Source organism: Hyperolius riggenbachi, chromosome 11 (genome assembly GCF_040937935.1).
Source record: "Hyperolius riggenbachi isolate aHypRig1 chromosome 11, aHypRig1.pri, whole genome shotgun sequence".
Lineage (NCBI taxonomy): Eukaryota > Metazoa > Chordata > Amphibia > Anura > Hyperoliidae > Hyperolius > Hyperolius riggenbachi.
This window is the reverse complement of record NC_090656.1, coordinates 133,353,711-133,380,267: the sequence shown is the minus strand read 5'-3', so window position 1 is coordinate 133,380,267 and position 26,557 is coordinate 133,353,711. Positions and strand designations below refer to the sequence as shown.

Here is a 26,557-nt window from a genome sequence, read left to right as displayed (position 1 = left end):
TGGGGGGCCAGCTACCTACCTAACCTATCCTGGGGGGCCAGCTACCTACCTAACCTATCCTGGGGGGCCAGCTACCTACCTAACCTATCCTGGGGGGCCAGCTACCTACCTAACCTATCCTGGGGGGCCAGCTACCTACCTAACCTATCCTGGGGGGCCAGCTACCTACCTAACCTATCTTGGGGGGCCAGCTACCTACCTAACCTATCCTGGGGGGCCAGCTACCTACCTAACCTATCCTGGGGGGCCAGCTACCTACCTAACCGTTCCTGGGGGGCCAGCTACCTACCTAACCTATCTGGGGGGCCAGCTACCTACCTAACCTATCCTGGGGGGCCAGCTACCTACCTAACCTATCCTGGGGGGCCAGCTACCTACCTAACCTATCCTGGGGGGCAGCTACCTACTCTAACCTATCCGGGGGGGCAGCTACCTACTCTAACCTATCCTGGGGGCCAGCTACCTACCTAACCTATCCTGGGGGGCCAGCTACCTACCTAACCTATCCTGGGGGGCCAGCTACCTACCTAACCTATCCTGGGGGGCCAGCTACCTACCTAACCTATCCTGGGGGGCCAGCTACCTACCTAACCTATCCTGGGGGGCCAGCTACCTACCTAACCTATCCTGGGGGGCCAGCTACCTACCTAACCTATCCTGGGGGCAGCTACCTACTCTAACCTATCCGGGGGGGGGGCAGCTACCTACTCTAACCTATCCTGGGGGCCAGCTACCTACCTAACCTATCCTGGGGGGCCAGCTACCTACCTAACCTATCCTGGGGGGCCAGCTACCTACCTAACCTATCCTGGGGGGCCAGCTACCTACCTAACCTATCCTGGGGGGCCAGCTACCTACCTAACCCATCCTGGGGGGCCAGCTACCTACCTAATCTATCCTGGGGGGCAGCTACCTACCTAAGCTATCCTGGGGGGGCAGCTACCTAACCTATCCTGGGGGGCAGCTACCTAACCTATCCTGGGGGGGCAGCTACCTACTTAACCTACCCTGGGGGGCCAGCTACCTACCTAACCTATCCTGGGGGGGCCAGCTACCTACCTAACCTATCCTGGGGGGCCAGCTACCTACCTAACCTATCCTGGGGGAAAGCTACCTAATCTATCCTGGGGGGCAGCTACCTAACCTATCCTGGGGGGCACCTACCTCATCTAACCTATACTGGGGGGCAGCTACCTAATCTAACCTATACTGGGGGGCACCTACCTATCTAACCTGGGGGCACTTAATTGTCTAACCTGTATTCGGGGCACCTAACTAGCCTATACAGGTGGCAACTATACTGGCTACCTATATTGGAGGCACCTACCTAACTAACCTATACTGGGGGCACCTACCTATCTAACCTATGCTGGGGGCAACTATTCTGGCTACCTATATTAGAGGCACCCACCTAGCTAACCTGTACTGGCGGCGCCTGCCTATCTAACCTATACTGGGGGCAACTATACTGGCTACCTATGCTGGAGGCACCTACCTGGCTAACCTATACCGGGGGCAACTATACTGGCGTACCTATGCCTGGCTACCTATACTGGGGGGACCTATAGCTGGCTATAGGGATTCGGATATGTGTGTGCGTCGGGTGTTGCCGGGGGAGGGGGGCTGTTGTTGCCGTGGGGGGGCCCACATCCAGATTCCGCATCGGGGCCCAGAGGTTTGTAGCTACGCCACTGCTTAGAATGCCGACAATCGGCCATCGGTATATTTCATGGGGGGGATGCAGATCAGGGGAGCAAAAAGCAAGTGCAGAGAGGACATAGAGGCAGTTCATTCAAAAGGGGAACATGCCTCTGTCTGTGTCCCATTTATTCCCTCCGAAATCTGCCTTGGGTACACTTTAATAGAATGTGCTTCCAAGTCCCTTTTAAATGCAAATCCAGATATTTCTCATGACTACTTCTTGTTGGAAGATATTTATCATCTTATCCACTCTAACGGCCTGAGACAACATTGGTGTGTTGCTGAAAAGCGGACACAACTGTGTTAGTGGGCTCAGGCCGTTATGGCCTGAACACAGTAATGTGCTTCTGTCCGCTCTTCAGAAATGCATCTGTAACATTGATGTGTTGCTGAAAAGCAGACAGAAAGGTGCTAGTGATTGTAAGCTTATTTGGCAGGGCCTTTCTCCTTGTGTCCTCTTCTCCCCCACCAAATGGACATTGTTACATCACTATTTTGTGTACCATTGTTAAACTCTATAATGTGCGTGCATGGGCGTAGCAATCACTCCTGCGACCCCTGCCATCGCAGGGGGGCCTAGAGGCTTCAGGGGGCCCTCCTCTTCCATCTCCCCAACCGCAAGTGCAGCCAATTAGCAGGAAAAACTCCCTATTTGCTCAAAAATGCATCCCCACCACCTCCTCCCGCCATGGAGAGTAGCAAGTAGCAGGAGCATCTGTAATTTTTTCCTGCTTCCAGACAAACATTCTCTGCTGACATTCGCCGACTCCTGATCACATGACCCTCATGGGGTTTGGGAACCAAAAGGGCCCCATAAAATCATTTTTGCAGGGGTGCCCTATTAAGTCTAGTTACGACACTGTGTGTGTGTAGCATTGTAATGTCTTCCTATCTATTGTACAACTATGTGTTAAATAAATAATAGTGTGTTCCGGCCCTCTTTTCTACTATAATTAGTGTTTGCAGGGTAATAAAAAAAAAAGTGATGCATTTGCAAGCATTTTTTTATATCTGCTGTCGTCAACATTGGTGTCACATTTATACACGTTTATGTGCATTTTAATTCCCTTAGGGCATATTCACACTCAGTGGCGTAACAATAGGGGGTGCAGAAGTAGCAACCGCATCGGGCCCCTGGACCAGAGGGACCCACTAAGGGCTCTTTTTCATCCATCTTATTAGCTTTTTATTAGTGTAATACTGGTAATGAACACCTCTATATGTGCACTGCACAGTGGACAGCCTTAACACACTGTTTTCTTACTTTAAATTCACCTCTCTGACTCTACAACTGTCCTTGGTAGGTTTTGGGGCTACATATTAATACAGTGCATGGGGCCCCATGTAACACTCGAACTGGGGCCCCAAACTCCTTACTTACGCCACTGTTCAAACTAGTGGTTGTGTTTGAAATGCAAGAGGAGAAGGGCCAATTTAAGAATTTATATGAGGACCTAAGATTTCTGATTGCATTCATGTTTTATTTGAGGGATACAGAAAAACCTGTGGAGATCATGTTTTTGATGCAGTTTAAAAAAAATTAATGCAATGCATAAGTAGAAATGCAAAAATGAGCTCTTATGGGCCAATGCATGCTGTTACAAAATGCAACATGCGTGCTTTTTGAAATGGGGAAAAAAAGAAAACTTTATAGACGTGAATGAGTCCTAAGGGATCAGCTCTGGTTTTGTACAGTTTGATTGCTTTTTGCAGCTGTACACAAACGGTTTTCTACACTTTAACTGCTTGCTGACCGTGTCACTCCGATGGGCGTGGCCGCGTTAGCAGCCCCAGGACCGCCTAACGCTGATCAGCTGAAAGTCCTTGGGGCTTGCAGTGTAGGAGATTGCGCGCAGGCTGCACGCGCATCTCCTGTTAGTGGGCGGAGCTCCGCCTTCAGTCTCCGAGCGGCAATTGCCGCTCGGGAGACCGTTAGACGGCGGAATCGCCGTCTAATTACATTGTATAGCTCAGAGATCTGCAGCAGCGCTGTACTGGGGACAGCCGTGTGACACGGCTGTCCCTCTAGGGCACCAGAGAGCGATCGGCTCTCACAGGAAGAAGCCTATGACAGCCGATCGTGTGATTGGCTGGCTGGGGAGAGGGAAGAAAAATATTTGCAAAAAATAAACACTCGGGGGTGATCACACCCCACCAACAGAGAGCTCTGTTGGTGGGGGGAAAAGGGGGGGGGGATCACTTGTCTGCTGTGTTGTGCGGCCCTGCAGCTTGGCCTTAAAGCTGCAGAGGCCCATTTTGTAAAAAATGGCCTGGTCTTTAGGGGGGTTTAAGCCCATGGTCCTCAAGAGGTTAAGCTCAGATGGAAGTCAGAAAGCAACCTGAAGGGCTGGGACCCACTATGGGTGTGTGATTTGAAATCATGGAAGCGGCACAAATTCCCAGAGCGATTGCGATTTTCCTACTGTAGCCACTGATGCGATCGCTCTGGGATAGCTCCTTAGGCCACGTTCACATTATCAAACGCAGATGGCCGTGTGATCGGAATGCAACGCGTACGAACGCATGCCATCTGCGTTTGCATGCGTTGCATGGCTGATCCCATTCACTATACTGAATGGGTCAGCCATGCATTTTGTTAAAAAATGCGTGCAGCATGCGTTCGCAGACCGCACTGGTCCGGAACCTATGCAGTGTGAACATCAGACAGTGCAGTCTATGCAGAGCCGGATTAAGGCTAAATGGGGCCCTAAGCAAAGTAACTGATTTGGGCCCCACCATCATGTCGTAATAGAATCAGAAGATGCAGCTGCACAGCAACATGCCACACACACCGGGGCAGCCGAGCTACTGGTTGCTATGGGCAACAACCCGCTTTCCTCTGTGGGTGCACAATGCAGGGAATAGCAGCGGCAAAATGCAGAGTGAGAGATGAATGGCTGGGACATTTGCACTCAGGGGCTGGGGCACCCCTGTGAAGGGGGCACCAGATATCACAGCAGCAGCACTTTCCTCCTGCATCTCCAGCCTGGCAATAGCAGAAAGCTCTGGACACCGCCAAACCGGAAGCCGTTCCCCAGACAGAATTACATAACCACCCCCACCACCGAACAACCGATTTCCTCCCAAACTAGACAGCCACCATGCAGCCTCCACCCCCGTGAATACGATAGTCCAGCAGAGAAGGCAGCCGCAGCAGGGGGGAATGACAGCACCAGATGACTCACATTCACCTATTGCGATCCAAGCAATAGAGGTCTCGTCATCCGGAGCCCATCTGTCTCCTCTAGAGTGCTGCCGCTCTTTTACTACTACTATTACTACTTCCTACTTCCTGTCTGATCTGAGAATTAGGAAGTTCAGAGCGAGCAGCTGCACTGTAAAAGAGACAGATGGGTTTCAGATGACGGGATCTCTATCGCTTGGATCATGGGTAGGCGAGTGAGCATTTGCCATCTGCTGCTATCATTCTTGCTGCAGCTGTGGTTCTCTGTGAGAAGGGAGGGAGGAGTGGGCAGCAGCAGAGCGCACAGTAGCAGGAGGGGGACCTAGGAGGAGAGCCTGGCTCTGAAGACAATCAGCAGTGCACGGCATCATTTGACAAGACAAGACAAATAATATTTATATCACGCTTTTCTCCTGGCGGACTCAAAGCGCCAGAGCTGCAGCCACTAGGACGCGCCCTATAGGCAGTAGCAGTGTTAGAGAGACTTGCCTAAGGTCTCCTACTGAATAGGTGCTGGCTTACTGAACAGGCAGAGCCGAAATTCGAACCCTGGTCTCCTGTGTCAGAGGCAGAGCCCTTAAAGGGACTCTGAGCAGTACCTGTGGGTATGCCTTTAAGCATACCCACAACTAATTAATTACATCCTCACACCTACCAGCATGATGTTTGTAATTATATCCCCCTAGGTTCCTTATATTTCCTTGCTTTGTGCTCAATCGAGCTGCCGACTTTGGAGAAAAGTCGTCCTGTGTAATAAAATGTAACTATGGAAAGATGCATATCATTTTGAAGCTCTTTTTCTCCTCTTTCCAATGACGTTGCCGCCTTGAAAGACAAACTGCCACCCTCCGCCTTTTAGTTTGCTATTTTCGCAATCGAAATTGCCGTGGCCGCGATTTCGATCACGAAAATAGCAAAAACTAAAAGGCATAGGGCGGCGGTTTATATATCACTGGAAAGAGAAGAAAGAGAGCTTTAAACTGATATGCATCTTTCCATAGTTACTGCACTGCTCAGAGTCCCTTTAACCATTATACCATCCAGCCACCGCTGACAGGATGGCGAGGGCTGGTTTATGTGCTGATGGGGCCCCTTTGACTCTGAATGGGGGCCCCAAGCGACTGCTTTTGTTGCCTGGTCGGTAATCCGGCCCTGAGTCTATGCACTTCTGATGTTGTGCGTTTCTGCCTATTGCATTAGTTGCTGAAACACGGACGGCAACGCGTGCAATGTGAATGGTGCCTAAATTGCTGCAAGCAGCATTTTGAAATTTGTAAAAAGTCCCAAATTAGGCTGCGCTCCAGGGCCAAATAGCTAGAAAGTCACAACAAAACCTGAGAAATGTCCACCATCAGCAGCAAGAGTCTCTTTATCTGTGGCTGTTGGATCCTTCTGGTTTCCACTGTTAGACTCCGCTCAGGACCAACACGTCATGTGAAAAAATGAAAGAGAGGGCATATAGTGTAAAACCTTACGACTGTTTTTTGTTCACCACCACCTTTCCCTTATACTATTATCCGTGTTGTTATATTCCTATTAGTACACCTCCTGTGGGCACCACAACACACACCCACCGTGTGTGCACTCACCCAGTAATCCTCCTTAGATCTCCGGAGGCAAGATTGATAACATGTGGGCGAATGCAAACTACAGGACTCCAATTCCAATCCACAGCAAATTGGCTGACTTGGGAATAGCGCATATAACAACGTTGGGTCCCCGGGTGACCACTCCGTCAATAGCTGCCTTGAATCCCCTCGTCACCGCTTGCCTGGTCTGCTACTTCCGCATCTGCCGACAGCGTCTAGCGTAGCTCCGCCCTACGCGTTTCGTCATAAGTATGACTCATCAGGGGCCCCTGTAAGGTTTTACACTATATGCCCTCTCTTTCATTTTTTCACATGACGTGTTGGTCCTGAGCGGAGTCTAACAGTGGAAACCAGAAGGATCCAACAAGCCACAGATAAAGAGACTCTTGCTGCTGATGGTGGACATTTCTCAGGTTTTGTTGTGACTTTCTAGCTATTTGGCCCTGGAGCGCAGCCTAATTTGGGACTTTTTACATATTACTATTACACATCAGATGGTTTAAAGCGCGCACCACGTATTTGTGAAGTGTCTAATACTTTCCCTAAGCGCAATTTTTTTTTTGTGTTTTACTTTTAGCATTTTGAAATTGCTCTGAGATTGCAACACTGTTAGGGCTTGATTCACAAAACAGTGCTAACTGTTAGCATGCTGTGAAAAGTAGTTTGCGCGAAATTTCACGTGATAATGATTATCGCATGCAAAAATGCAAGTTCGCGCATTACTGCACATTTTTTGAGCGTTATTGGTCACGTTTGCGCGATAAATTCACGTTATCCTGTAAACAATAACGCACAAAAAGTTTGCGTTAACGTGCAAATTTTTGCGTGCGATAACCGCTTTTTTGCGTGAAACCCATTTTTTCACGTGAAAACGCGCTTAAACGCGCAAAAAAACGTGCTAACAATTAGCACCGCTCTGTGAATCAAGCCCTTAGTGGGACCAACCCAGTAGGGATCCATTGGCATAGCACATTGCCGATTGTCGGGGATCGGCAAGCGCTGCCAAAGCGCACCCAGTGGGTCCCAGCCATAACTGAAACTTTGTGTACATAGGCCTTTAATGGAAAGTGGAATTATTTTTTTTAGTTTCAAAGAAGTTTTATTGGTTTAACAGTAAACATTACAGCAATTATGGATATGTCCACTTCGGGACTAGATGTATAATGATAATTGGTATACAAATTCAACAAGAACAAAACAAATAACGGGTATGCAGATATCCAATATATTAGGCAGTGATATAGTAGAGAAAAGAGTGTTCATTTGAATGCTTTATGGTTAGCACCTATGGCGAGATCATAAGGAGGAGACACAGGATCGAAGTCCAATAAGGTCTGAGGCATTTAGCCAAGGCTGCCATGTTTTGATAAAGGTATCAAAAGTGTCGTTAATGATTGCAAGAATCCTTTCAGAGAGCATTATATCCAAGATAATGTTGTCAGTTAGCTGAATGGAGAGCGTTTGCTGCAACCATTGTCTTGCAATGTGAGATCTCGCTGCTTTAGCTATGTGCTGTGCCAACCGGTGAGGGGGGTGCTTCCACCTGGGGGGGTTTGTCCCCAAACAGGAGCATCCCCTGCTCTGGCCCCAGTGCAGTTCCCAATGCTGTCTTTATGAGTGCAGTAACTTTCGCCCAGTAGGTTTGCACCACAGGACAGAACCACCATATGTGGGGCATGTCACCCTCTCTCCCACAGTTTCTGAAGCACAGTTTACTTTTAGTTGAGGCAATGTTGTGTAGTTTTAGGGGGGTAATGTAGGCATGATGCAGGATTTTATAATTAGTTTCAATATGGGAGTAGTAAGTGCTACCTTTGGTGAGAGTGGTACAACATTTGGACCATCTTTCCGGGGTAATTGTGATTCCGAATTCTGACTCCCAGGTTGTCATAGTTTTAAGTTTGCTAAAATCAGGGGGTTGCGAGAGTAGAGGATATAGTAGTGAAATGAGGCCACCCTCTAAAGGTCTTAGGTCACACCATGCTTCGTAAGAAGTGCGCTGTGGGAGGGGACAGTTTTTTGGGCCAAGGGTAGTGAGGAAGTGGGTTGACCAGCTCTGTAGCTGACCTGAAGCCCAGTCAATCCGAGGAGAGTGGAGCCGCAACCAGGGCATACCAAGAATAATGGTAGAGGTTGCCATTGGCAGAACAAGGAATTGTAATTTCTCTTTATGTAACACCCCTATATTACACAATAATAAGGGGGTTTGGAAAAGAGGCTGTCTACACTGTAATGGCGAGTCATCCACCAGAATCTGCCGGTGTAGAGGGAGTAAGGGAATCCCCAATTTTTTTACAAAATCATAATCTATAAAATTGGCTGCAGAGCCAGAGTCCACAAAGGCTTCTGTGGATCTGTTCTGACCCTCCCATGTAATGGAACAAGGAAGGAACAGACGGTTATTGTTTAGAGATAAAGACTGCTCGCCTATGGTATGACCTCTGACTACCCCTAGGCGGCAGCATTCTCCCGACATTTTAGGACAATTCTGGACAACGTGACCCTACTCAGCACAATCTAGACCGAGTCTCTCTGACCTTCTGTGATCCTTTTCCCCTTGCATCAACCTAGAGTATCCGATTTGCATCAGCTCGTCTGGAGGTTACGAGGGTGGAGAGGAGTCATATGAGACAGATCTTATAGCATTCCTACCACGAATCTGTTTCTGGTAGCGCAAGCGGCGATCTATCCGCACGGCCAAAGAAATTGCTTCGTCTACAGATTTGGGCTCAGGATGTCCTAACATCAGATCATACACTGCATCAGACAATCCTGCCAGGAAACAGTCTAATAATGCATATGCTCCCCATCTAGCTGACACAGCCCACTTCCTGAACTCAGCGTCGTAAACCTCAACCGATTTACGACCCTGCCTAAGCATCTTTAGTTTCCTTTCAGCAGTGGAAGCAATATCCGGATCATCATATATAATGGCCATGGCCTTAAAACATTCCTGAACTGAGGATAAAGCTCTGCATGAAGGCTATATGCCCAGGTTTGAGAATCACCTGACAACAGGATCTTTATGAATGTTACCCTTTAAGACTCCGTTCCTGTCAAGGTAGGCCTGAACCCAAAATAAGATAACACACGATTCCTGAAATTCTGAAAGTCAGATCTATGGCCAGAAAACTTTTCAGGTATGGACATGCGAAGGTCCGTGATTGGAGGGGATCGCACTGTATTGATAGTCAATTGAAGTTCCTGAACAGCCCCAGACAGTTGTGTAATCTGGGTTTGTTGGCTAGTAATCGCCCCGGAAAGACCGTTTCCCGCGGTGGTCAGGATTTCAACATGACTACGCAGTGCATCCATAATGTTTTGGTCTGCTGTTCTGTAACGATTGGTGTCAGCAACACAGATATTTTCTGATTATTGGTGATCTGCAGTATCACCAATAATACAGATGCTATACCTGATTGTGTGGTGATCTGCAGAATCACCAATAATACTAGTATAGCTAGACACAGGACACCCAATGTGGTATAGTGTTTGGTGCGACAGTAATCAGAGAAGTTATCTCCCGAGAAGCGGGCGATACAGACACTACTGCAGCCAAGGATTCCCTGAAGAGCAGGGAATCAGACTGCACTGCAGCCAGTGGACTCCTGAGGAGCAGGGACCACTGACTGGGCTGCAAGCGTGATAACTGGTGGAATGAGTGATTATGATAGAACTGCAGCCGAGGATTCTCTGAGGAGCAGGGAATCAGATTGTACTGCAGCCAAAGATTCCCTGAGGGGCAGGGAATCAGACTGTACTGCAGCCAGTGGACCCCTGAAGGGCAGGGACCACTGACTGTGCTGCAAGATGGTCTCCTGAGGAGCAGGTGACCATAAGCCTGAGCTTGCAGCTAATGTACACCTGAAGAGCAAGTGTCACAGACAGTACAGTAAGGCTGATCACCTAAGGGTTAGGTGACAGCCAGAAAGGTCAGACAAGCAAGGTCAGCAACATACGGACAGATAAGGTACAGAGACGGAAGACTGATTCGGTATCCGGGTACAGGCAAGGTCGGCTACAGTTTATCAGAAAGGCGGAAGTACCGAATCAGTAAGCAGGAGAGTGGTCAGGAAAGCCAGATATCATAACAGGTAAACAGAAATAGATAACAATCCTAATCTAGGTGTGAAGTCCTTGGTTTCAACACCTGGGAACTAGTCTAACACATAAACAGTAGCAATGTAGCAATATCCTAGTCTTAGGTGTGAAGTCCTTGGTTTCAACACCTGGGAACTAGTCTAACACAAACAGAATGGTACAGAAGTCTCACAATACAACAGTGTAATAAGGCTATCAATAGAATCTGACTAAGTGTGAATTCCCAGCTCCGGCTGGTTCTAACACACTGTAAGATCTGACTGGGGTCTGAGTGCTCACACGTAAGCTTTCGCAACAGCAGACAACTTGCAACTGACAGGCAAGTCCTATAAATACTCAGAGTGCTCCACAGCGCCACCCCAGCCACTCAGCCAATCCGGAGCCTAGCTGGAGTCAGCTGATCGGCTTGATCAGCTGACTCCCCTTCTACTAGCATAAAGGTCCTGTCGCCTGGCACACGTGCGCGTAGCTCTCAATCTGTGTGCACTAGAAGGACCAGGCAAACCAGCAGCATGTTGCTGCGCGGCAGAAGCCGCCGGCTGGAACGCGGAGATAGCCGCCATGCCGCTTGCCCACGCAGCGGCATCTCCGCTATTCATTACACACGTATTCTGTATACACAGCTTTTGGAATAGTTGCTGTAGCTAACATCAGAAGGCCATATTCACAATAAAGCACGTTTTGCCCATGATTCCCACTTTGCTGATCACTGGGGATCAGCAAAGCGCTGCTGCACAAGAAATCCTATCCTGGAGCACTTATACATCAAAGAAACAGTCAGAGACAGATTTAGAAAAGATTTTTACTGCAGGGAAATTGAAAGGGTCAATAGCTCTGCTTGTGTTATAGTTTAAAATATAGAGTGTGGCTTGTAAAAAAAAAAAAAAAGAAGCTATATATCTAAAAATTAAAATATGAGACTATTTTCTTTGCTACTGATGTTCTACTAACTATCAGTACTACACATACAAATCATGACATCACACATTTTTCTTTTCACTTCATTGTCACTTTAATAAGTGAATACAGATTACAGGTTTGGTTGTGGGGCTTTTTGGAGAAACTCAACTGAATTGTCCAGAGATCTTCAATACTAAAGCTATGCATACACATCACACTTTTCCATAATGCTAGATTATAGATTTGGGGCCATATGCAATTGACTTTTTCAGTTTTCTCCAAGGAGATAAATTTTCATCTTCGATTTAAAATAACTTTCCAGCACTTTTCAACTAAAAAAGTACCAAAAAGTTTGTGAAATAGTACTATAAAAATTATTTTGAGTATTTTCTTGCTTTCTGGTGGCTTAAAAGGCATTTTATTGACAAGTTTAAAAATATCACCAAGGAGAAAACTCAGGTGAAAAAGTGAATTGCATATGGCCCCTAGTGTAAACATTGAATGTAATGAGAATCTATTACAAATTAAAGTAAATAGGGATTGCATAATCATTGGATATTTCTTTACATGAACAACGCTTGTGGAAACACGTGAGGCCACAGATGTGTGCAGTATGCAATGGATGACTGCACTGCTTTTTACTGCGATTGGCTGTACACAGCTAATGGTGGCTTGCTTAATATTGGAAAAGATTTGTGCTAAAAACTAGTATGGCTGGAGTTAGTGGTGGAGCAGATATGCTGACATCAAACCAAAGCTTCTTCTTCAAGCATGATACAGAACTGGATCAGGCTTATACAAAAGTCAATGTAATATACAGAGACGTAAGATGGCCAGATCAATTACTTTTTTTTTATCATATCTGGCCTATTCAATCAGTGAAACTTAAAGGGACTCCGAGCAGTGCCTGTGGGTATGCCTTTAAGCATACCGACAACTAATTAATTATATCTTCACGCCTACCAGCATGATGTTTGTAATTATATCCCCCGTGGTACCTTGTATTTCATTGCATTGCTGCTAAATGGAGCTGCCGACACTGGGGAAAGTGTCGTCCTGTGTAATACAATGCTGAATAAGGAATCCAAGATGGGGCCGCGAAAATAGTGAAAACTAAAAGGCGTAGGGTGGTGGCTTATATATCATTGGAAAGAGGAGAAAGAGAGCTTCAAAATGGTATGCACCTTTCCATAGTTACTGCACTGCTCGGAGTCCCTTGAAACAGCTAATTTTGTGTATCTTGGGTAGCAAATAGAATGTACCCAGTACCACACAAAGGGCTTGATTTACAAAGCGGTGCTAACTGTTAGCACACCTGTGAAAACCCCCTTAGCACGTCTAAGCAAGCTTTTCGCGCATAAAACTTTATGCACGCAAAACTTTATGCACGCAAAACTTTATGCGCGTAAAACTTTACGCGCATACTGCACAGAGCGCGGGGCGCTCCGCGCGAAGTGTCCATTAAAGCCTATGGGACTTTGCGCGCGTAAAACTTTGCGCGCGCAAAGTTAGCGCGCGATCTGATTGAGAAATCCGGTGCTAACCTACTTAGCACCCTGGTTAGCACGTCTAAAGACTTTAGACGTGCTAAGTAGGTTAGCACCGCTTTGTGAATCAAGCCCAAAGTGTCACTGGTATCAATCTCAGTAGGAGCCCAAAGCATTTGTGATTTATAACAAGAAGAACACTGCAAATTTTCTGAGCAATTTGAAGGAATGTGATTTTGCTCCTACATTTCTTCAGATGAAATTGCTCCGAAAATGCTGCAGGTTGAGCGCTAATTGCCAATAGCAAGCACTGACAATTAGAGAAGTGGAAACGCTCTCAAAGGGTTCCACTGTTGTCACGCTTTGCCGATTCCCAGCAAATGCTTCTGATCAGTAGGAAAAATGCTCCTAGTGATCCCAGCTCTAAGTTCCTTTCTGTACCTAGTAGTGGGATGCCAGTTCAGCTGTTAGTAGTGGCAGGTGTTTAGGAGTTGTCTTTTCACTGCCTTTATGTAGTCATATGTATTCCATAGTATTGTTGCTTCCTTTATCAGATGATTTTATCGTGATGCGCCTGTTGTTTTTTAGGGTTTTTATAGCTTTTTATTTCCTGGGGGGGATAGGTTCTGCCTTCCCAGCCATTGCATATTTAAAATGGAAATTTTCACCCGGTTTCTGAAAATGTTAATGTATTTATCCAGCCCTAAACTCCTACCCATTGAAGGAGTCCACTATAAATCTTTTTTTTTTTTTCCCGTGTGTTGTGGTTCCATTGTGGTGTGTTCTGGAGTTGGGTCCATCAGATCCATAGTAGTAGGCCGATCATGGAAAAATTCTCTTAGGGCTGGTTTACACGGGCAGTAAATGCAACGTTTTCGATTGCCAATGAAAGCGTCATTTGAAAGGGAAAATGGAAGCAGTTTTTAACCACTTCACAACTGAGGGGTTTTACCTCTTCAGCATTCGAGCAATTTTGACCTTTCAGCTCTCCTTCCATTCATTCGCCTATAACTTTATCATTACTTATCACAACGAAATTAACTATATCTTGTTTTTTTCGCCACCAATTAGGCTTTCTTTTGGTGGGACATGATGCCAAGAATGATTAAATGTGTTTTAATGGGAAAATAGGAAAACATTTGGAAAAAGAATCATTATTTTTCAGTTTTCGGCCATTATAGCTTTTAAATAATGCATGCTACTGTAATTAAAATCCATGTAACTTATTTGCCCATTTGTCCTGGTTATTACACCATTTAAATTATGTCCCTATCACAATGTTTGGCGTCAATATTTTATTTGGAAATGAAGGTGCATTTTTTTTCAGTTTTGCGTCCATCCTTAATTACAAGCCCATAGTTTATAAAGTAACAGTGTTATACTTGATATAAATATTTAAAGAGTTCAGTCCCTTAAAGAGTTCAGTCCCTAAGGTAACTATTTATGTATTTTTTTTATTGTAATTTTTTTTATTATTATTACAAAAAAAATGGTAATGATTGGGGAGTGTGGGAGGTAAAGAGTTAATTTATGATGTAAAACTACGTACTTGTATATGAAAAATGCTTATGACTGTAGTTTTACTTTTTGGCCACAAGATGGCCACAGTAATTTTTTGTAAATGTCCCTGTAAGCATAGTAAGTACGCTTACAGGAAGTGTTGTGAGGCTTTACACAATGATCGCGTAGCTTCTTATGGAAGCAGCCGATCATTGCTGGGGGACTTAGATCAATGAACGTGAACTGTTCTTCGCATTCATTGATCTCCGGGTGAGCAGGCAGCGGCGTGCACTGACAGCGGCGGTAGTACATATATCTACGCCCCGGGAGGGCAAATGAATTTAAAAGGGGCGTAGATATACTGTACCTGGGTGGCGAAGTGGTTAAACAACGGTGACAGCAGTTAGCATTGTTTGTGTAAACATTGTGGTAGATTCCATCATGTTGTCTTGGACACTTTGTGTAGCTGGGGGGTAGTGTTAAACTGAGCCAACTCAGCAACCAGAAATAACACATACACGCCATCAGGCAACCGGAAATTACACATACACACCATCAGACAACCAGAAATTACACATATACGGCATCAGGCAATCCTCGCCTTAACCAACATCCTACTAAACAACAGAATCAGACACTTAAGTTGTGCACATTAAGCTGATACTTATGAATCAAATTGTTTTTTATGGATTTTCTCAGCTGTTGAAGACCTGAAGATGTAATCATGGTGAAGGAATACAAGTACAGCACTTGAGAAACCTGTGACAGAATTTTTTTGCTACTGTAAGAACTGGTGATCTAGAGATGATCTAGAAGGCATTGTCTATGGAAATGTATGATTCAAGCTATAGTCCTATAGTGACTGTGTATTGCGCTTTGCTCCTGCTTTGCACTTTAGGCTCTCCAACTGTTTCAATAAATGGCTTTCAATTGTACCATGCAGAAAGCATCCTGACCTATACCTGTTTGTGTGCATGAGCTCTTGAAGATAACACTAACTGTACACTATCAGAACACAAATCGGTCAAATGTTTGCACTGGCGGAAGCTTGCCTCATTGCTTCCACTGAATGGAAATACTGTAAGTGCTTGGGTACAGAGGTTGATCATAACCCGCAGTCATTTCAGCACAAATAATTAAAGTAGAACTACAATCAAAACTGTCCCATCCAAATAATTAGCAACACTATTCTTAAAAAGGTCTGAAACTCTGACATAACATTCAATAAAAATGTGTTTTCCTACTTTTTAGTACTCATACAGTTATCATATTTGCTTTTGTGCACACGTAATATTGTCTGTTTACAAATTACAAGTTTCCAACGTGTAGTTTTTCTTACCCTGAAAGCATTGCATTTTACTATTTTTATATTATAACTGCTTTTTATTATATTTGTGTTTAACAAGTAAAAAAGATACTGTTATCTCCACTTTTGGAAGTGGATTTGAAGCTGTATAGCAGGATAAAGTGCTTTGTTTAACCATTTCAGTGATGTTCTGCTAGAAAATTTTTTCTGGGATAGTAGCTTTCAAGCTGTGAGGAATCTTTTAGAGCAAAGTAGAAATGCTGGCTTTCAGACCACTTTAATTCTAAGAACAAGCACTTACCGTATTTTACGGACCATAAGACGCACTTATTCTCCCCCAAAAGTGGGGGGAAAAAGTTGGTGCGTCTTATAGTCCGAATAATACATTTTGTTACTGGCGCTGTCCTTCCCCTTGTCCCGTCTGGTGTCTGCTGTCCCTCTGCCCATCACATCCTCTGGTGTCCAGTCCAGGGGGGCGGGACACCAGAGGACATAGGGGCCATGTGAATCTTCCTCTGCATGCAACTGTATATATATAACTCTACTACTAAATTATTATTATTGATTTATAAAGCGCCAACACATTCCATGGAATAGGACCTTCTAACATACCAATCATGTTTGTGTTTAAAAACTAAAAATGTAAGTTTAATGTTTATATTGTCTTAGTTAAAGGACAGTCTTTTAACCATTGCTGCTGCTGTGCTGTTGCGCGCTCCCACCCCCCGTTAGCCCGGACATCAACGAATGGGAACATAGTTCCCATTCATTGATCTAAGTCCCCGGCAGAAAAAACGACGGCTTCTTATCAGAGGCCGTGGTATTTCTGAGCAAAAAAAAAGTTTCCCGTCCTCTATATGCTTCCTGAAAGCAAGCACTTCACTTCCAGGGCTAAAAAAAAATTCACTGTGGCCATCTTGTGGCCAAATAGTAAAACTACACCTATATACATTTTTTTCATAAAATAAACCCACATTATTACATTTTAAATTAAGTGTTTACCTACCACACCAAAAATTACCCCCAAACATTTTTTTATGAAAAAAAATTACAATAAAAAAAACCATAAATACTTACCTAAGGGTCTGAACTTTTATAATATGCATGTGAAGAGGGTATATTACAAACATTTTTTAAACTATAAGCTTGTAAAATAGTGATTGACGCAAAACTGAAAAAATGCACCTTTATTTCCAAATAAAATATTGGCGCCATACTTTGTGATAGGGACATAACTTTAATGGTGTAATAACTGGGTCAAATGGGCAAATAAAATGCATAGGTTTTAATGATTCAATTCATTGTGATAATTAGTGATAAAGTTATTGGCAAATGAATGGGAGGTGAAAATTGCTCTGATGCTTAACGTGAAAAATACCCGCGGGCTGAAATGGTTAATAATTTACTGCTCCTATTTACTATTGAACCTTAAAAATAAACTGTGAGATAGAGTAAAGAAGGGGTATGACATGATTGAGTACAAAATCCGATTCCAAAATTTTTTTTACAAAACTTTAATAATTACTTATCAAAAATATTAAAACATACACCATGGGATAACTCCCACCAATGGCCTCCATCCACATACACCCACCCGCTCCCCCCGATCTCCCCAAATCTCCCAGTGGTTACTCAAGCTTGTGTCATATAATGAACCGGTTCAATAACTGCACAGTTTAGATCAGAGCTCCAACTGTGAAATATAGACAATTTTTTGCAAATTCACAATTGACTCAAAACTACAGAGCCAATCCAGAGAATTTCACTAGTGTTCTTGTTCATGTACTGCCTGCAGGCAACTTAGTAAATTCTCCCCATGAAAGAGAGTTGCAGATTCAAGATGGTCCAAATAAATGTATCAGCCCAACAGCGCAAATGCAATCTTCATCTCCCCCAATACTTGCAACTCACCACAGCGATATGTCATGACAGGATCCACAATGGTAAGCAAGATGTTTATAGGAGACAGCCAGTATGATGTATTTAACAGAAGAACTGAAGCAGCGGCTCAAAAGTATAGTACAGCATATGTCAAGCAGATCATGTCATAATAGCCAGACTTCAAACATGATGGACAGCCATGTTGTCTTTGTTGCAATGAGCACTATGTATGCAGTTTAGCAGGCAAGCATTTGAAAAGGCACATAAATCAGCAGTCCAGCCTATGTCAGTGTAGCACAGCGTATGGTCACATCACAACATCAGGTTCATGCAGGAGCAGCGCATGCATCGCTGTACAGCCAGGCTGTCACGGCTCAGTGAAAAGCAATGTCTATGCCCATTGGGCTCTTACTGTATCCTGAAAGGACTGGATCCTGATGGCTTGTGGTGAGTGTTGTCTATTTAGGCAAGTAAGGGGGGACGGTACTGAGGAGAGGCGAGCTGGAGATCCATGGGAGCGGCAAGGAGAAGTGGACCAAGCGTGCCAATGGCTGAGGACGGCGTCCTCAATCGATTTCGCCGGCTCTTCCGGCTTCTTCAGGAGGCGTGTCCCTCCAATCATGGTGCCGCGTCTATGTGCAGGCCGCCATCCAATCCGGCTACAGATACGGCATCCCCCGCCCCCACCCCAGGGCCAACGCGAGCGGGGGGGCGGGACAGGCAGACACGCTGGGCGCGCCAAAGAGCTATTGAACCTTTGTTATCTTTACCTACACTCAGAAGTGTTTCTCTGCCATGCAAGCAGGTAATAAGTTATCAGTGGGAGATAAATAGGAACTCTTGTGATATATAATAGAATCCAGTAAATTATTCTGGATAGCCACTTTTACGTTAATTTTCCTGGTTTTAGCATCAGAAATACCTTCTATGTCTATGTATTGCTATAAATTGGTATGTACCTCCCATTGATGTTTAGCCAATAATTTTATTGAATAGGATTCAAATCAGTGCCACAACATATCCACTCGATCAATGATTCGATCACTTTTGGGACAAATTTGGTCAAATGCATAGATGGAACAAGCTGGTAAATCTCAGTCCAACATGGTGGTTTGGGTGCGCAGCAGTAACGGTATACGATATCGCAATGACCAATGGAGACAACAGACCCCCGGCTGAAATCTATTGGGAATCAGTCTGTGGTGTATTGGCAGACCACAAATTTCTCTCTGATCTATCCCATGGTCAATCTGCCCATGGGCACCTTAAGATCAAGCAATGGTTTTGGTCCAGATACTACTCTAAACACCTCTCAAATAAATCTTTATTTCTATTATAGATTTTTTGCTATATCAAGCAAGGGATAGCTTTCGTTTCTCAAAACAATTCCCATCTAAAACATTGCTACAGGGGCGTAACTAGAAATCCCTGGGCCCCCTGCGAAAATTTGGATGCCCCTCCCCCAGGTAAAGGTTCCGAAGAAGTTGGTTTCGGCATACGGAGCTCACCGCCAGGCAGGGGCGGTGCCAGGGGGGTGCTTTTGGGTGCTCAAGCACCCCCTAGAATTGTCCAAGCACCCCCAAAGCACCCCCTGGCGTGAACTGACAAGTCAGTTCACAGCGGCAGCCCGAAGCAGCAGAGCAGGGCTACGGTAAGATGGTTTCTGAAAGCCCTGCTCTGCAGACTTTGAGTCTGCAGTGCAGGGCTTTGGGCGGCCATTTTCCCATAGCCCTGCTCTCAGCGCGGGGTAATGCAGGCAGGAAAAGGATCGTGGGAGCTGCGCGCCACAAGGAGGTTGGGACAGGAGGAGGTCGGGACAGGAGGTCTTCTGACTGTAGGTGAGTAAAAGGGTTTTTCTTTTTCAACAGGTGGTGCTGATTGTGGTCAGAACTGCTGAGGATTGTGCATATTGTGGTCAGAACTGCTGAGGATTGTGCATATTGTGGTCAGAACTGCTGAGGATTGTGCATATTGTGGTCAGAACTGGTGAGGATTGTGCATATTGTGGTCAGAACTGCTGAGGATTGTGCATATTGTGGTCAGAACTGCTGAGGATTGTGCATATTGTGGTCAGAACTGCTGAGGATTGTGCATATTGGGGTCAGATCTGCTGAGGATTGTGCATATTGGGGTCAGATCTGCTAACGATTGTGCATATTGGGGTCATATCTGCTAATGATTGTGCATATTGGGGTCATATCTGATAACGATTGTGCATATTGGGGCAGATCTGCTGAGGATTGTGCTTATTGTGGTCAGAACTGCTGAGGATTGTGCATATTGGGGTCATATCTGCTACCGATTGTGCATATTGGGGTCATATCTGCTACCGATTGTGCATTTTGGGGTCATATCTGCTACCAATTGTGCATTTTGGGGTCATATCTGCTACCGATTGTGCATATTGGGGTCATATCTGCTAATGATTGTGCATATTGGAGTCATATCTGCTAACGATTGTGCATATTGGGGCAGATCTGCTGAGGATTGTGCATATTGTGGTCAGATCTGCTGAGGATTGTGCATATTGTGGTCAGAACTGCTGAGGATTGTGCTTATTGGGGTCATATCTGCTAACGATTGTGAATATTGGGGTCATATCTGCTACCAATTGTGCATATTGGGGTCATATCTGCTACCGATTGTGCATATTGGGGTCAGATCTGCCAACGATTGTGCATATTGGGGTCAGATCTGCCAAATTATTGAACGTGTTTTTTGTTCAAATCTGCTCACATTACGTGTATTTTCTTGAGAAAACCTGCACAATTATGTGAATTTTCTGTCTTTGCGTTGCACTTTTAAAGGGAACCCGAAGTGAGAATAATATTGAGGCAGCCATATTTATCTCCTTTTAAGCAATACCAGCTGCCTGGCTGCCGTGCTGGTCCCCTGCCTCTAATTCTTTCAGCCATAGGCCCTGAACAAGCATGCAGCAGGTCAGGGGTTTCTGACAATATTGTCAGAACTGACAAGATTAGCTGCATGCTTGTTGCTGGTGTAATTCAGTTCACTACTGCAGCCAAATAGATCAGCAGGGCTGCCAGGCAACTAGAATTGTTTAAAAGGAAATAAATATGGCAGCCTCCATATCACTCTCACCACGGGTTCTCTTTAAATTACAGTTAGCTCCACCCTCACCCGGTCATGGCCACGCCCATTTTTCGTGTGCCGCATGTTGTAGCCACACCCATTTTTTGCCACGCCCATCAGCTACCCCGGAAATTGGCCCAGCACCTGCATAGCACCCCGCAAAAAAAATCCTGGAGCCGCCACTGCCCCCAGTACAGATAGCCAGGTATAGCTGCCCCCAGTATAGAAAGGTATAGGTGCCCTCAGTATAGATAGGTATAGGTGCACCCAGTATAGCCATGTATAGGTGCCCCTACTATAGCTAGTTATATGTGCCCCCAGTACAGCAAGGTATAGGTGCCCTCATTATAGATTCCCCAGTATAGCCAGGTATAGGTTCCCACAGTATAGCTAGGTTTAGGTGCCCCCAGTATTGCCAGGCATGGGTTCCCACAGCATAGCCAGGTATGGCTGCCCACAGTATAGCCAGGCATGGGTGCCCACAGCATAACCAGGCATGGGTGGCCCAGGGTCGCAGCGCATGAGGGGAGAGCATTGGTCACCCACATCGGCGGGGAGGGGGGCCACTCTCCCCCTCACCTTGGGCTTTCCCCTCAGCGTTCCCCTCTCCAGCATTAATCAATGGCAGCAGCAGCGGGCAGGAACATGGACATACCTCAATGTGTTGCACCGCAGAGGTCCAGTCTCTGTAAGTGCCTCACGTTACCTCCTGATAAACAGGAAGTAGCATCAGACGCTTAGAGAGAGGAACCTCCGGCGCTGGAACGCATGGAAGTATGTCTGTGTTCCTGCCCGCCCCTGCTGCCACTGATTAATGCTGGAGGGGGGAGCGCTGAGGGGAGAGCCTGAGGTGAGGGGTAGGAGTGGCCCCCCTTCCCCGTCCGATGTGGGTGCTGCCTCATCTGGGCCTGTTATCTGTTCATGGTTCAAAAGCCTTCCTCAACTATGTTAGAGGACTGAAAAAAAGCTTAACGGACACAAAAGGTGAAAATAAACTAATGAAATAAACGATTGTATCTATTGTATCTATTTTCTTTCTCCTAAAAATGACTTTTTAGGATATTCCACAGTTTTATTTTATGTTTAAATCTACTTTTTAAGTTTTAACTGTTTTATTGTTTTTGCTCAATGATACATTCATTGAAGTATGCCAGAGCTAAAATCTATGAACTATTGATCCTTTTATCTCGTTCCTGCTCTCAGAAGTCATTTTCTGCTAGAAAAGTGTTTTATAGTTGGAATTTCTTGTCAGTGAGGGTCACACTGTAGTTACATACCTGACTCCAGCTATACGAGAATTGTGGACTTAGAGACCATTTGTTTCTTTTTTTTTTTTTCATCATATATATCATATATTTTTGGAAGAGAGAGCGATTAGATTAGGGGAGGATTTTTAGTTTCTTTACTTTTTTTGTGCCTGATGTTATAGATCACCAGTTACAGTATATATATATATATATATATATATATATATATATATATATATATATATAGATATATGTGCTTGAGTCAATCGGCTTACAGAGGGGGGCAGCAGAGGAATCACGTTGAGGGAGCAGGAGGAATTCAGGAGTCTGGAAGAAACCCCAGGTAAGTAACTGGGCATTTATTTTTCATTTAAGAGTCCCTTTAAAGCAAACCTTAAGTCAGGGGTGTAGCAATAGGGGGTGCAGTATTAGCTCTCTATTGGTCCTGTGCTCATAATAATCACTTCTATAGATACTTTGAATAGTGGTAATCATTAAGAAACTGTTCCTCATCCCCTTCTTGCACCTCTCACACTGTCGTTGCCATTGGCAGGTTTTGGTGCGCTGTATCAATTGTTATGCATAGAGTACTTGGGGGGGCCCAATGTAAAACTTGCATTACAGCCCACAGCTCCTTAGCTATGCCACAACCTTAAGTGAAAACAAATTGACAGAGAATAACTGTATCTACAGTCCTATTCCTAAACAGGACTTTGCTGAAATTCTTAAGTTTTATTTTTTGTTTTTAAAGGTTACACTTTTGACAGTCCCAGGTGAATTTTTTTCAGCCCTCCACACATACGACTCTAACTATTAAACTTTCTTATCAGTCCCTCGCTCTCAATAGTGTTTCCTAGCCACATAGGGCTTTATTCACAAAGCGGTGCTAACCTACTTAGCACGTCTAAAGTCTTTAGACGTGCTAACCAGGGTGCTAAGTAGGTTAGCACCGAATTTCTCAATCAGATAATTCGGTGCTAACCTACTTAGCACCCTGGTTAGCACGTCTAAAGACTTTAGACGTGCTAAGTAGGTTAGCACCGCTTTGTGAATCAAGCCCATAGAGTTTTATGAGCTGTAATTAGATATAAGTGGGAGTTAGGCCTCTTGAACGCTACATACAATTCCGATTTTTTTATACGATCCGATTTTTTATTCTGATTAAAAAAAAGTACTGCATGCTGCTATGTTTTTTAACCACTTCAGCCTTCAGTCATTTTCACTTTATGCATCTGAGCAATGTTCACCTCCCATTCATTAGCCTATAACTTTATCACTACTTATCACAATGAACTGATCTATATCTTGTTTTTTCCACCACCAATTAGGCTTTCTTTGGGGGGTACATTTTGCTAAGAGCCACTTTACTGTAAATGCATTTTAACAGGAAGAATAAGAAAAAAACTGAAAAAAATCATTATTTCTCAGTTTTCAGCCATTATAGTTTTAAAATAATACATGACTCCATAATTAAAACTCACGTATTGTATTTGCCCATATGTCCCGGTTATTACACCATTAAAATTATGTCCCTATCACAATGTATGGCGACAATATTTTATTTGGAAATAAAGGTGCATTTTTTCCGTTTTGCATCCATCACTATTTACAAGTTTAAAATAAAAAAAAAATATAGAAATATTTCATCTTTACATTGATATTTAAAAAGTTTAGACCCTTAGGTAAATATTTAGATGTTGTTGTATTTTTATTGTAATGTTTTTTGTTTTTTTTATATTGAACATTTTATTTGGGTATTTTTGGGATGGTGGGATGTAAACAATAGTTTTTATAATGTAAATGTGTGTTGAATTTTTGTTTTTTACTTTTAGTTGTAGTTTTACTTTTTGGCCACAAGATGGCGGCCATGAGTTTGTTTACATGACATCACTCTAAGCGTAACATACGCTTAGAGAGACGCATGGGGGAGGATACAGCCAGAAAAAGCGAAGCTTCCAAGAGAAGCTGTCGCTTTTTCTGCGGGGGAGAGGAATCAGTGATCGGGCACCATAGCCCGATTCACTGATTGCCTGGCTAACGAACCGCGGGCCAGGAGCGCACGCGATCGGCCGTGGGAGCGTGCGGACGCGCACATGGCCTTCTGGGCGTAGCTAGTACGTCCAGGAGGCCAAAGTAGTTAATCAGGATCAAAAATCGGATGTAGTGTGCAAGAGGCCTTAGGATGTACACACATTCAATCTTTATTGGTCAGCTATGTAGGTAAGTTCTCATACTGCACGGAAGCGGTAAAATCGACCAATAAAGACTGGGGCCCATATGCAATTCACTTTTTCTCTTGAGTTTTCTCCTAGGAGAACATTTTTCATCTTTGATTTATAATAACGTTTTAGTACTTTGCAAATGGAAAAACTTAAAGGGGAACTGAAGAGAGAGGTATATGGAGGCTGTCATGTGTATTTCCTTTTAATCAATACCAGTTGCCTGGCAGCCCTGCTGGTCTATTTCTCTGCAGTAGTATCTGATTAAAACCAGAAACAAGCATGCAGCTAGTCTTGTCAGATCAGACTTATAAGTCTGAACCACTGAAACACCTGATCTGCTGCATGCTTGTTCAGGGGCTATGGCTAATAGTATTAGAGGCAGAGGATCAGCAGGGCTGCCAGGCAACTGGTATTGTCTAAAAGGAAATAAACATGACAGCCTCCATATACCTCTCTCTTCAGTTCCCCTTTAACATAAATTAGGTGAAAAGTGCTAGCAAAACTATTTTGTGTATTTTCTTGCTTGCTGGTGGTTCAAAATGCATTTTATTGACAAGTCTGTAAATTTCACCAAGGAGAAAATTCAGGTGAAGAAGTGAATTGCATATAAGCCCGGATGTGTGTTCTTGGTTTAGCTTAGAGTTCAACTGCAGAGGAAGCTTCATGTAGAACCCTGGGCACTTATTCAATTCACATTTTCTCTTAAGTTTTCTCCTAGGTGATATTGTCACACATTAACACGTTAACAATACTATACCTTTTAAGCCACCAACAAGCAAGAACGCAAACAAGCAAGAAAACACTCTGAATAATTTTGTCACTTACTTCTTGGTACTATTTACATTTCAGAGTGCAGAATATGACAATTATCTCCTAGGAGAACATGTAGGAGAAAAATTGAATTGAATAAAGGCCCTAGATTCTTAGCCCAGTGAGAAATAAAAGCACCACAAAATAGTTCTAAGTAGCAATCAATAAACAGACTTAAGTGTCTGGCACTAAATGACAGGCGGCTAAGTGGAAGGCTGGCTCAGAGGTTCTTATATGTGCTCACAGATAAACCACTCCATCAAGTTCCAGAGGTAAGGCACTAAATTCATAAAATGTATCATTACTTAAATCCATTAAAAAACACTCAAATCAACAGTACTACACAGTGGAGAAGAAATGGCCTGTCAGCTGTTTCATGGATACTGTGGTTTCATCAGAGGCTTACCACTGTTAATTTGAATGTTTTAAGCAGATCTCAGTAAAGCAAAACAGATTCAGTGCCCGGTTTCTTGAACTTGTTAGTTTTGTCTGTACATACACATTTATCCCATCAGATCACATGTGTTCAGGTAACCCTTCAAATAATAAGATATTGTGTTCAGAGTACGACACATGAGCAAAAATGTAATTGCAGTTTATAGCTATCAATGGCAAGAAGAGTTGCATGTATTACACTTTTCTGAATGACAGCGAATCAAGAGATGTTTTAAAGAGAACCCGAGGTGTGTTTAAAGAATGTTATCTGCATACAGAGGCTGTATCTGCCTATACAGCCCAGCCTCTGTTGCTATCCCAAACCCCACTAAGGTCCCCCTCCACTCTGCAATCCCTCATAAATCACAGCCGTGCTGTGAGGCTGTGTTTACATCTGTAGTGTCAGTCTCAGCTGCTCCCCCGCCTCCTGCATAGCTCCAGTCCCTGCCCCCGTCCCTTCCCTCCAATCAGCAGGGAGGGAAGGGATGCAGGCGGGGACTGGAGTTCTGCAGGAGGTGGGGAGAGCAGCAGACTGACACTATAGAGGTAAACAGAGCCAGCTCTGACAAGCTGTTTGTCAGCAGCGTGGCTGTGATTTATGAGGGATTGCAGAGTGCAGGGGGACCTTAGGGGGGTTTGGGATAGCAACAGAGGCTTGGCTGTATAGGCAGATCCAGCCCCTGTATGCAAATAATATTCTTCAAACCCACCTCGGGTTCTCTTTAAGGCCATGAAAGTCCATTTATATAGACTAGAGCAGGGGTCTCAAACTCAATTTACCTGGGGGCCGCAGGAGGCAAAGTCAGGATGAGGCTGGGCCGCATAAGGGGTTTCACAAAAAAAAGTCCTCAAATGTCATTATTAACAGTTTTAATTATTTCTTCTGAACATGAAGTGTCCTACCTTATAGTTCGCTTCAGTGCTCCCATTACAAGTAATCCACCGTGTCCCCGCCGCAAAACGAGGGCTGCAGAGCCCCCAAATCGCCCGGGGGGCAATCCGCCGGCATTTCCTGGAAGGGGCAGAGCTTTCAGCTTCAGCTCTGCCCCTCCTGACGTCAATCGCGGCGGATCGCCGCCTCTGCCCGCCCCTCTCATTCTT

The 26,557-nt window shown here is 44.6% G+C and overlaps 1 protein-coding gene across 5 annotated transcripts in view; it reads right to left on the bottom strand.

Annotated features, from left to right (window-relative positions):
- Window positions 1-26,557, bottom strand: part of LOC137538544 (RNA-binding protein 4B-like) — a 198,432-nt gene that overhangs the window by 120,454 nt on the left and 51,421 nt on the right. Inside the window, exon 4 of one of the 5 annotated variants that reach the window (XM_068260782.1) lies at window positions 25,446-25,557. The exons of the other annotated variants lie outside the window; for them this stretch is intronic. The gene's annotated coding sequence lies outside the window, so the exon portion shown is untranslated. Of the gene's footprint in view, window positions 1-25,445; window positions 25,558-26,557 lie in introns of those variants that run through there. 5 annotated transcript variants of the gene reach the window in all.